Source organism: Dendrobates tinctorius, unplaced genomic scaffold, assembly GCF_039654945.1.
Source record: "Dendrobates tinctorius isolate UK_male_01 unplaced genomic scaffold, ASM3965494v1 ptg000020l, whole genome shotgun sequence".
Taxonomy (NCBI): domain Eukaryota; kingdom Metazoa; phylum Chordata; class Amphibia; order Anura; family Dendrobatidae; genus Dendrobates; species Dendrobates tinctorius.
Genome location: NW_027361688.1, coordinates 29780383 through 29793272, shown reverse-complemented (window position 1 = coordinate 29793272; position 12890 = coordinate 29780383).

The following is a 12890-nucleotide window of genomic DNA, read 5'->3' as shown; positions in this document are numbered from 1 at the left end:
TTTCGGGAGACTTCAATCGTGTCTCCAGCATCCATACTACCCGGTTGCACACAGTATGTTACCTGCCTCAATAGAGACAACAAAATATAGGACTTGTTCTTTGCCAATGTGAGAGGGGCATATGCCTCGTCAGCCTTACCGCCCCTTGGAAGATCGGATCACAACCTAGTGCACCTCCAACCCGTGTACAAGCCACTTGTACAGAGAGAACCTGCTGTCACTCGCACAGTGAGGATATGGACTGAGGAGAGTGAAGATGCTCTGAGAGACTGCTTTGAAACAACCACTTGGGATGTGTTGCAAGATTCCTATGGTGATGACATGGATGGTCTCACACACTGTATAACGGACTACGTTAATTTCTGTGTAGACAACCCACAAAAGTAGTGAGGTGCTTCTCTAACAATAAACCATGGATCAGCCCCAGAATAAAGCCTCTTCTCAAAGAGAAGAAGTTGGCCTTCAGATTAGGTGACAAGGGCAGGCTGAGAGAAGTGCAGAAAGATCTGAAGAATCTAATCAGGCAGGGAAAGGCTAATTATAAGAGAAAGATAGAACTGAAATTGTCACAGAAAAGGATTCATGAAGTCTGGGAGGGTCTAAAGTCTATATCTGGGCATAGACAGACTGTCTCCAGGATGATTGTAGATAAAAAGGGGCTTAATGAACTTAATCTATTCTTTAACAGATTTAATCACACACTGGCTGCTCCTGCCCCTGCATACTATTCACACCTCTCTACTACAATAACCTCACCCCCTGCTGCAACTTGTCAACTGAGCCAGGGTCTGTTCTTCACAAGTACCCAGGTTGCAAAAGAACTGGATAAGATCAAAGTTTTGAAGGCTGCAGGTCCTGACGGCATCAGTGCAAGGCTAATCAAAACCTGCGGGCACCAGCTGAGTGAGATCATTACATATCTGTTCAATATGAGCCTGAGAATAGGTATAGTACCACAACTGTGGAAATTATCGTGTGTGGTACCAGTTCCGAAGAAACCTTATCCGAAAGACCTTAATGACTATAGACCTGTAGCATTGACATCACACCTGATGAAGGTACTAGAGAGATTGGTTCTCACACGTCTCCGTCCTCTAGTGAGCTCGGATATGGACCCTCTCCAGTTTGCCTACAGGCCAGGCATTGGTGTGGATGCAAGAATAATGTTCTTAGATTTCTCTAGTGCTTTTAATACCATACAGCCAGGTCTACTGAGAGACAAGCTGGGCCTTGTTGGCGTGGACCTCCAACTCTCCACCTGGATCCTTAACTACCTCACAAACCGACCTCAGTTTGTAAAGGTTCAGGACAGTGTGTCAGACACGGTGATCTGCAATACAGGGGCACCTCAAGGTACAGTTCTTGCCCCTTTTCTCTTCACACTGTACACTGCGGATTTTAAGTGCAACTCATCTAGCTTCTACTTGCAGAAGTATTCTGATGACTCTGCAATAGTAGGCCTCATCACAGGAGGAGATGAAAGAGAGTACAGAGATACTAACCAAGCTTTTGTGGAGTGGTGTCAGAGGAACCACCTTAGGATTAATTCCGGGAAGACCAAGGAATTGGTGGTGGACTTTCGCAGGGAAAAAATCCACCAGTAGTGGTGAACATTCAGGGAAATGACATTGAGATAGCCGACACCTATAAGTACCTTGGTGTGATCCTCAATAATAAGCTTGACTGGGCCCATCACTTGGATGCAGTGTACAGGAAGGGCCACAGTAGGCTTTTTCTGCTCAGAAGGCTGAGAGCCTTCGGAGTTAGGGGGGCACTCCTTGCATTCTTCTTCAACTCTGTTGTGGCATCAGTCATTTTCTTTGGTGTGGCGTGCTGGGGTAGTGGCATATCAACCAGGGACTGGAATAGGCTGGACAAACTGATTATAAGGGCCAGCTCTGTCCTGGGATGCCCCCTTGATCCAGTTCAGGAAGTAGGCGACAGGAGGATACTGGCCAAGGTGAGCTACAGGGTGCAGAATGATTCCCATCCCATGCATGAGACCGTGACAAAGATGTGCAGTACTGTCAGTGACCGGCTACTTCATCCTAAATGTGAGAGGGAGCGCTATCGAAAGTCCTTCCTTCCTGCTGCAGTTAGGCTGTATAACCAGCACTGTCCAAAACGGAGAACGACCCAAACAGTGAACTGATAGATCCAAAGTTGTGATAGTCTGGTTATATCTTTTTCTTTCGTATATGTACCTACCTACTGTCAATGTAATGTCTTTATGCATCTGTATCTGTACTTGTTCTTGCCTTGCTGCTGTAATGCTCTGAATTTCCCCATGGTGGGACGATTAAAGGATTATCTTATCTTATCTTACAATGCAGCCCCAATAGAATATAATGTAGCCCCCTCATGAAGTATAATAAACCCCCCCTACAATATAATCTAGCCCCCCATAAAATATAATGCAGCCCCTGTAGAATACAATGTAGCCTCCTCATATAGTATAATGTAGCCCCTTCATGGAGTATGATGCAATCACCACCATAGAATATATAATGTAGCCCCGAATAGAATATAATACAGCCCACCTCCCCATAGAATATAATGTAGCCCCCATATTATATATCACAGCCTCCCCCATAGAAAATAATGTATAATGTACCCCCCCATGGTATTAAACACAGTCACATAGCATATAGCACAGCCCCACATGGTATATAGCACAGTCCCACATGGTATACAGCAGAGCACGATGGCATACAGCACAGTCCCCCATTGGTATACAGCACAGCCCCCCATTGTTATACAGCACAGCCCCCCATTGGTATACAGCAGAGCGCCATGGTATACAGCACAGCCCCACATGGTAAATAGCACAGGCCCACATAGTATAAAGCACAGCCCCACATGTTATACAGCACAACCCCCCATTGGTATACAGCACATCCCCCATTGGTATACAGCACATGCCCCCCATTGGTATACAGCACAGCCTCTCATTGGTATACAGCACAGCCCCCCATTAGTATACAGCACAGCCCCACATGGTATAAAGCACAGGCCCACATGGTATAAAGCGCAGGCCCACATGGTATAAAGCGCAGCCCCACATGGTATATATCACAGAATCACATGGTTTACAGCACAGCCCCACATGGTATACAGCACAGGCCCACATAGTATAAAGCACAGCATCACATGGTATACAGCACCATGGTATACAGCACAGCCCCACATGATATACAGCACAGGCCTCAGCCTCCTCCGGACCCCTCTTCCCTCCTCTTCCTCCTCCAGACCTCTCTGGCCTCCACTTACTTCTCCAGACCCCTCTTCCCTCCTCTTCCTCCTCCGGACCCCTCTGGCCTCTACCATGGAGACTCTTTGTTCCCCCTCCTCTCCAGGGACACAGACCACCCGTCACCCACTCACTCTAGACTCTACTCACCGGACCACAGCAGAGTAGGAGTGGGAGCAGCAGCAGGGAGAGCAGAGCTCAGCGGCTTCCTCTTGTCTCACACGCTGGCTGCTATGCTATTAGTCAGCCAGCTACAGAGCCGGAAAGCAGAGCGCGGGGTGTTTCACCGCCCATCAAGAACAGCGCTGATGTCACGTGGCAAGGTCCTGGGGCTGGGTGAGTCATCAGAGAGACCCAGAGCCAGCAAGAGGGCCGCCCGACGCCGCGTCAGCGCCTCAGACGGGGGTATGCCGGGCCCGCGCCGCCTCGCGCTATGGTATGTGCACGCGTGCGTCCCTTCAAATCATGGGATGCGCTTTTAAAGGGCCCACGCACTTAAAGGGGCAGCATTTTTAAAGGGCCCCAGTGACCCTCGGGGCCCACCGGGCATTTACCCGGTACCTCGCCAGGCCAGACCGAGCTTGCTTACGGCAATTAGCAATTGCACAAGAAAAAAAAATTACATGTACTGCATGTACAGCAGTTTTTTTTTTATTGGAAAAGCCCAAATTCGCCACTTCACTCCAGAGCGGCATTCATAATTCTACAGTCTTTGCAGCGGCACTTTTTTTTTAGTATCTTACATATGATGTATTATTGAATTAGATATTTAGCGAACGGTATTTATTCTATTTCCACAAAGGCAGAATAACATTTTTCCAAACACCTGTCTCCGTGAGATACATCTGGACTCTGCGTGCAAAACATAACCTGCTGGATCACATGTGGACAGTCAGCAAAATATTTCCTGTTCTGTAGTAGATGGTTAGGTTTCACTTACCTTATATATGAGCGCCATCTGGTGGTTGTTTTTTATATACTTTTAAAAGGGTAATCGCAGTCTTGGAACCATTTTTATTTCTAACTAGCTGAAAAGCCCGGCGTTGGTACATAGTAGGTTGGGGGCCCTGTAATGGTACATAGTAGGTGGGGGGCCCTGTAATGGTACATAGTAGGTGGGGGCCCTGTAATGGTACATGGTAGGTGGGGGCCCTGTAAAGGTACATAGTAGGTGGGGGGCTCTGTAATGGTACATAGTAGGTGGGGGCCCTGTAATGGTACATAGTAGGTGGGGGCTCTGTAAAGGTACATAGTAGGTGGGGGACCCTGTAATGGTACATAGTAGGTGGGGTGCCCTGTAATGGTACATAGTAGGTGGGGGGCCCTGTGATGGTACATAGTAGGTGGGGGGCTCTGTAATGGTACATAGTAGGTGGGGGGCCCTGTAATGGTGCATAGTAGGTGGGGGCCCTGTAATGGTACATGGTAGGTGAGGGGCTCTGTAATGGTGCATAGTAGGTGGTGGTCCCTGTAATGGTACTACATAGTAGGTGGGGGGCCCTGTAATGGTACTACATAGTAGGTGGGGGGAGGGCTGTAATGGCACATAGTAGGTGGGGGGCCCTGTAATAGTACATAGTAAGTGGGGGCTCTGTAATAGTACATAGTAGGTGGGGGCTCAGTAATGGTATATAGTAGGTTGGGGTCCCTGTAATGGTACTGCATAGTAGGTGGGGGGCCCTGTAATGGTACTACATAGTAGGTGGGGGGAGGGCTGTAATGGCACATAGTAGGTGGGGGGCCCTGTAATAATACATAGTAAGTGGGGGCTCTGTAATAGTACATAGTAGGTGGGGGCTCAGTAATGGTATATAGTAGGTTGGGGTCCCTGTAATGGTACTGTGTAGTAGGTGGGGGGGCCCTGTAATAGTACATAGTAGGTGGGGGGCTCTGTATTGGTACATGGCAGGTGGAGATCATGTAATGGTAGATAGTAGGTGGTGGCCCTGTATATTGTGTATAATAGGTGGGGGCCCTGTATATTGTGTATAGTAGGTGGTGGCCCTGTATATTGTGTATAGTAGGTGGGGGGCCTGTATATTGTGTATAGTAGGTGGGGGCCCTGTATATTGTGTATAGTAGGTGGGGGCCCTGTATATTGTGTATAGTAGGTGGGGGCCCTGTATATTGTGTATAGTAGGTGGGGGCCCTGTATATTGTGTATAGTAGGTGGGGGCCCTGTATATTGTGTATAGTAGGAGGGGAGGGTCATGTAACAGATTGTGTCAGGGCATCAGGTATGTTGCTTACATCTGACCGCCTTTAACCCCTTCACTACCAAGGGTGGTTTGCACGTTAACTCCCGGGCCAATTTTTACAATTCTGACCACTGTACATTTATGAGGTCATAACTCTGAAACGCTTCTATGGATCCCGGTGATTCTGACATTGTTTTCTCGTGACATATTGTACTTCATGTTAGTGGTAAAATTTCATTCAAATAACTTGCGTTTATTTGTGAAAAAAACGGAAATTTGGCGAAAATTTTGAACATTTCGCAATTTTCCAACTTGAAATTTTTTTGCCCTTAAATCACAGCGATACGGCACACAAAAAACTTAATAAATAACATTTCCCACATGTTTACTTTACATCAGCACAAATTTGGAACCAAAATTTTTTTTTGTTAGGAAGTTATAAGGGTTAAAAATTGACCAGCGATTTCTCATTTTTGCAACATCATTTTATTTTTAGGGACCACATCACATTTGAAGCCACTTTGAGGGGTCTATATGATAGAAAATACCCAAAAGAGACACCATTCTAAAAACTGCACCCCTTATGGTGCTTAAAACCACATTCAAGAAGTTTATTAACCCTTTAGGTGCGTCACAGGAATTTTTTGAATATTTAAAAAAAATGAACATTTAACTTTTTTTCACAAAAAAATACTTCAGGTTCAATTTTCTTTATTTTACCAAGGGTAACAGGAGAAATTGGACTGCAAAAGTTATTGTGCAATTTGTCCTGAGTACGCTGATACCTGATATGTGGGGGGAACCACTGTTTCGGCGCATGGCAGACCTCAGTAGGGAAGGAGCACCGTTTGACTTTTTCGATGCAAAATTGGCTGGAATTCAGATCGGACACCATGTCGCGTTTGGAGAGCCCCTGATGTACCTAAACAGTGGAAACCCCCCCAAGTGACCCCATTTTGGAAACTAGACCCCCCAAGGAACTTATCTAGATATGTGGTGAGAACTTTGAACCCACAAGAGCTTCACAGAAGTTTATAACGTACAGCGGTACAATTAAAAAATCCTATTTTTTCCACAAAAATGATCTTTTCACCCCCAATTTTTATTTTTCCAAGGGTAACAGGACCCTAAAAGTTATTGTGCAATTTGTCCTGAGTACGCTGATACCCCATATGTGGGTGTAAATGACTATTTGGGCGCATAGCAGAGCTCGGAAGGGAAGCAGCGCCATTTGACGTTTTTGGCTAGAATTGAGATCGGACACCATGTCGCGATTGGAAAACCCCTGATGTACCAAAACAGTGGAAACCCTCCACAAATGACACCATTTTGGAATCTATACCCCCCAAGGAACTTATCTAGATGTGTGGTGAGAACTTTGAACCCCCAAGGGCTTCACAGAAGTTTATAACATACAGCCATACAATTAAAAAATCATATTTTTTCCACAAAAATGATCTTTTCACCCTCAATTCTTATTTTTCCAAGAGTAACAGGACCCTAAAAGATATTGTGCAATTTATCCTGAGTGCGCTGATACCCCACATGTGGGGGTAAACCACTATTTGGGTGCATGGCAGAGCTCGGAAGGGAAGCAGCACCATTTGACGTTTTTGTCTGGAATTGAGATCGGACACCATGTCGCGTTTGGAAAGCCCCTGATGTACCAAAACAGTAGAAACCCCCCACAAATGACACCATTTTGGAAACTAGACCCCCTGAGGAACTTATCTAGATGTGTGGTGAGCACTTTGAACCCCCAAGGGCTTCACAGAAGTTTATAATGCCCAGGCATGAAAATAAAAAAATCGTATTTTTTCCACAAACATGATCAATTAGTCTCCAATTTTTTTATTTTCCCAAGGGTAACAGGAGAAATTGGACCCCAAAAGTTGTTGTCCAATTTGTCCTGAGTACGCTGATACCTCATATGTGGGAGAAAACTACTGTATGGGCACACGTCGGGGCTCGGAAGGGAAGTAGTGACGTTTTGGAATGCAGACTTTGATGGCATGGTCTGCGGGTGTCATGTTGCTTTTGGAGAGCCCCTGATGTACCTAAACAGTGGAAACCCCCCACAAGTGACCCCATTTTGGAAACTAGACCCCCTAATGAACTTATCTAGATGTATGGTGAGCACTTTGAACCCCCAAGTGCTTCACACAAGTTTATAACGCCTGGGCGTGAAAATAAAAAAATCATTTTTTTCCGCAAAAATGATATTTTTGCCCCCAATTTTTTATTTTCCTAAGGGTAACAGGAGAAATTGGACCCCAAAAGTTGTTTTGTAATTTGTCCTGAGTAGGCTGATACCCCATATGTGGGGGTAAAACACTGTTTGGGCGCATGGCAGAGCTTGGAAGGGAAGGAGCACCATTTGACTTTTTCAACGCAGAATTGGCTGGAATTGAGATCAGACGCCATGTTGCCTTTGGAGAGCCCCTGATGTGCCCAAACAGTGGAAACCCCCAATTCTAACTCCAACCCTAACCCCAACACACTCCTAACCCTACTCTGAGCCCTAACCCTAGCCCTAACCCTAACCCTAATGGGAAGATGGAAATAAATACATTTTCTTTTAGTTTTATTATTTTTCCCTAACTAAGGGGGTGATAACGGGGGGTTTGATTTACTATTTATGGCGGTTTTTATGTATGGCGGCTGTCAGACGCTAAAAGACGCTTTTTATTGTAAAAATAGTTTTTGCATCACCACATATTGTGAGCTGTAATTTTTCCGTATTTTGACCCACCGAGTCATGTGAGGTCTTATTTTTTGCGAGATGAGTTGACGTTTTCATTGGTACCATTTTCGGGCACATGACATTTTTTGATCGCTTTTTATTCCGATTTTTGGGACGCAGAATGAACAAAAACCAGCGTTTCATGAATTTCTTTTAGGTGGTGCGTTTACGCCGTTCCGCGTGCGATAAAATTGATAAAGTGGTTTTATTCTTCGGGTCAGTACGGTTACAGCGATACCTCATTTAGGTCGTTTTTTATGTTTTGTCGTTTTTTTGCAATGAAAACAATTTTATATAAAAAATAATTATTTTTGTATCGCTTTATTCTGCGAGTTATAACTTTTTTATTTTTTTGCGGATGATGCTGTATGGCGGCTCTTTTTTTGCAGGACAAGATGGCGTTTTCAGCGGTACCATGGATATTTATATGTATCTTTTTGATCGCGCATTATTGCACTTTTTGTTCGGTGGTATGATAATAAATCATTATTTTTTGCTTCGTTTTTTATTTTTATTTTTTAATGGGATCGCTAAAGGGGTTAACTAATGGGACAGTTTTATAGGGCGGGTCGCTACGGACGCATCAATACCAAATATGTGTACTTTTATTGTTTTGGTTTTTTTTATTTTGAAAAAATGGATTTATTGGGGAATTTATTTATTTTTTTTTACTAATTTATTTAGCGATTTTTTTAAAATTATTTTTAACACTTTTTTTATTTTTTTTTACTTTATTACCTTGTCCCAGGTGCGACATCACTGTCCTGTGACAGATCGCTGATCTGTCACATCACAGATCACTGTGACAGATCAGCAATCTGTCACAGGCAGTTCTGCAGACTTCCTCATGCCTGCGCTTTGCAGGCAGTGAGGAAGTCAGCTCCCTACAGGCCCCTGAAGGCCCCCGTCGCCATCTTGGATCCGGGGGTGTGTAGGGAAAGAGACCCCCGCAGCAGCGCTGCACATTGCGCTGCCGTGGGGGGCTCAGGGAAGCAAGGAGGGAGCCCCCTCCCTGCCGATGCTTCCCTTTAACCCCCGGTACACCGCGATCCCGTTTGATCGCGGTGTACAAGGGGTTAACGTGTCGGGGGCGGTCCGTGACCGACCCTGACACATTGTGCTGGGTGTCAGCTGTGATAATCAGCTGACACCCGGCCGCGATCAGCGGCGCTCACCACGTGGGCGCCGCTGATCGCTAGGACATAATATTCCGTCCATGGTAATTAGGTCCAGGGTCACATGGACGGAATATTACGTCCCTTGTAGGTAAGGGGTTAAGGATGACCATAAATATGGTTATAACCAGCATACAGTATTTTTCGCAGTGTGGCATCGGATGTTTTTTGCCTCCTTAGGCCTGTTTCACACTTACGTTTTTTCTGTCAGTTGCAATCCGTTGAAAAGGCGGAGAACGGATCCGTGGCCATTGAGACACCAACAGGTGCCACCGGACCGTTGTTTTCATGGATCCGCCGAAGTCTGCATTTTAAAGGAACCGCAGCCAAGAGAGAGAGATTTTCGACGCTCCCAGAACGGCATTTCATGGTTAAAATGCCTCCCGGAGTAAAGCTCCCGGCATGCGCACTTAAAAATAGCGGACCGTCAAGGCAAAAAAAAGTTGCATTGTCCTTCTCATCCGCCCGGGAGCCGCTAAAATCTTGGCGGAACCCTTAAAATAAGGGGTGGGACGAACGACCGTCAGTCAAGATCCACCACTAATATAAGTCTATGGAGGATAAAAGCGGATCCGCCCATTTTTCGGCGGATCCGTTTTTTTCTAAAATTGGCGGATTTTGACTGACGACAAACAACGGACGTGTGAAACAGCCCATAGCTGTAAATATGACTGCAGCCTCTGAACTCATTATTTAAATTACTTACGGTAATTAGCAATTGCGCAGGAAAAAAAATTATATTAAAAAAAACAGGGTGTAATTACTCTTCTGTACTGATCTCAAAGGGACATCTTAATTATAAGTCAAATAACATGCATTTATTTATCAGGTGTTATATTCCAGAGCTGCACTCATAATTCTGCATGGAGGTAGAAGTACACTACCGGGCTAATAAAATAAGCTATTTCTAACTAGCTGAAGAGCCCGACGTTGCCTGGGCATAGTAACTAACTGTGGTTAGTTACAACAAATGATAATGATTATATTGCACATAAAAACATTTCACATCATATATTCAACACATTCAAGAGCCTTTTGATAAACAACATTTTTGGTTTTTCCTTTTGGCGCAAAGATGAACAGATTTTTGGCAGTTCCAACTTTTGAACAGGCCACGTAAAGTTGACCATGAGAAAAGCATGGAGATTGCAAATCGATCCCTACTCCTTTCAAGGCCTGTCCCTGAGCCTTGTTAACGGACATTGCAAATGCCAATCGAACTGGAAACTGGAGGCACTTAAAATCAAAAGGCAAATCAGATGGAATGAGTGGAATTCTTGTAATGAAAATGTCCTCTCCTTTGGCACATTCTGTTGCTGAGCTGTGTATCTAATCCTATCCTGTGTGATACTATCTGCTGAGCTGTCTATCCTGTGTGACACTGTCTGCTGAGCTGTGTATCTAATCCTATTCTGTGTGACACTCTCTGCTGAGCTGTGTATCTAATCCTCCCCTGTGTGATACTGACTGCTGATCCGTGTATCTAATCCTCTCCTGTGTAATACAGTCTTCTGCTCCGAGTATCTAATCATATCCTGTGTGATACTGGGTTTCCCCTGCAGTCTGTGTCAGAGGGTGGTCTGTGTCAGCATGGTAATAAATTGTTATTTCCAGCTTTAAAGAAGGACGATAACACCATAGACATAAGAATAATAGGCCTCATTTACCACAACTGTCTACAAGGAAAACTGTTGCTCATGGCAACCAATCACAGCTCAGGTTTCACCTTTTAAACAGCTCTGGGGTGAAATAAAAGATGCTTAGTGATTGGTTAGTATGTGGAGTAGGCGTGGCTTGATACATACATACACTCAGTTTTATACACTGTGTTCCAAATTATTATGCAAATTGGATTTAAGTGTCATAAAGATGTTATTTTTTGTTTTTCAAATAAACTCATAGATGGTATTGTGTATCAGGGCTCTTTGGATCACTGAAATCAATCTCAAATGCCTGTGATAATTAGTTTGCCAGGTGAGCTCAATTAAAGGAAAACTACTTAAGAATGATGTTCCACATTATTAAGCAGGGCACAGGTTTCAAGGAATTTAGGAAATAAAAAGGATCTCTCTGCTGCTGAAAAGCATCAAATAGTGCAATGCCTTGTTCAAGAGATGAAAACATTAGATATTTCCCAAAAATGTAAACGTGATCATTGTACTGTTAAGAGATTTGTGGTTGATTCTGAGCACAGACATGTTTGTGCTGATAAAGGCAGAATGAGGAAGGTTTCTGCCAGGCAAGTTCATTGGATTAAGAGAGTGGCTGCTAAAAAGCCATTACAAACTAGCAAACAGATATTTAAAGCTGCTGGTGCCTCTGGAGTCCCTCGAACCTCAAGGTGTAGGATCCTTCAAAGGCTTGCTGTGGTGCATAAACCTATTATTCGGCCACCCCTAAACAGTGCTCACAAGCAGAAACGGTTGCAGTGGGCCCAGACATACACGAAGACTAATTTTCAAACAGTCTTGTTTACTGATGAGTGTTGAGCAACCCTGGATGGTCCAGATGGATGGAGTAGTGGATGGTTGGTGGATGGCCACCATGTCCCAACAAGGCTGCGATGTCAGCAAGGAGGTGGAGGAGTCATGTTTTGGGCCGGAATCATGGGGAAACAGCTGGTAGGGCTCTTTAAGGTTCCTGAAGGTGTGAAAATGACCTCTGCAAAGTATATAGAGTTTCTGACTGACAGCTGTCTTCCATGGTATAAAAAGCAGAAACGTGCCTTCAGGAGCAAAATCATCTTCATGCATGACAATGCACCATCTCATGCTGCAAAGAATACCTCTGAGTCATTGACTGCTATAGGCATAAAAGGAGATAAACTCATGGTGTGGCCACCATCTTCCCCTGACCTCAACCCTATAGAGAACCTATGGAGTATCATCAAGCAAAAGATCTATGAGGGTGGGAGGCAGTTCACATCAAAACAGCAGCTCTGGGAGGCTATTCTGACTTCATGCAAAGAAACACAAGCAGAAACTCTCCAAAAACTCACAATTTCAATGGATGCAAGAATTGAGAAGGAGATATCAAAGAAGGGTTCCTATGTTAACATGTCACTTGGCCTGTTAAGCTATTTAACTCCAAAATATCCTTTTTGTTTAGTGAATGTGACCTCCTAATGCTGCAAATTCCACAAATGAGCATTTTCAGTTCTTTAAAACATATCAAATGTTTAGAAATTCTACTGTGCCTAATAATTTGGAACAGTGCAATTTGAGTTTTTATTCATTTTGGAGATTATACTGTTATTATTATTTGATGCATACTAACGGGTGATGACTTTTATTAGACTGACTGTCATTTGTACCGACTATTTAGGAAAATCAGAGAAAAATATCATTTGCATAATAATTTGGAACACAGTGTATACGGTATATAGATTTCAATGCATAAATATAATTAGGCAATTTTGGAAAGTCACTTAAAAGTTGTTAAAGGGGATTCCCAGGACTTTAACCTCTTCATCACCAGGCAATTTTTCTTTGTTTATGCTTTTTTTCCCCCTTCTATCGAGATTT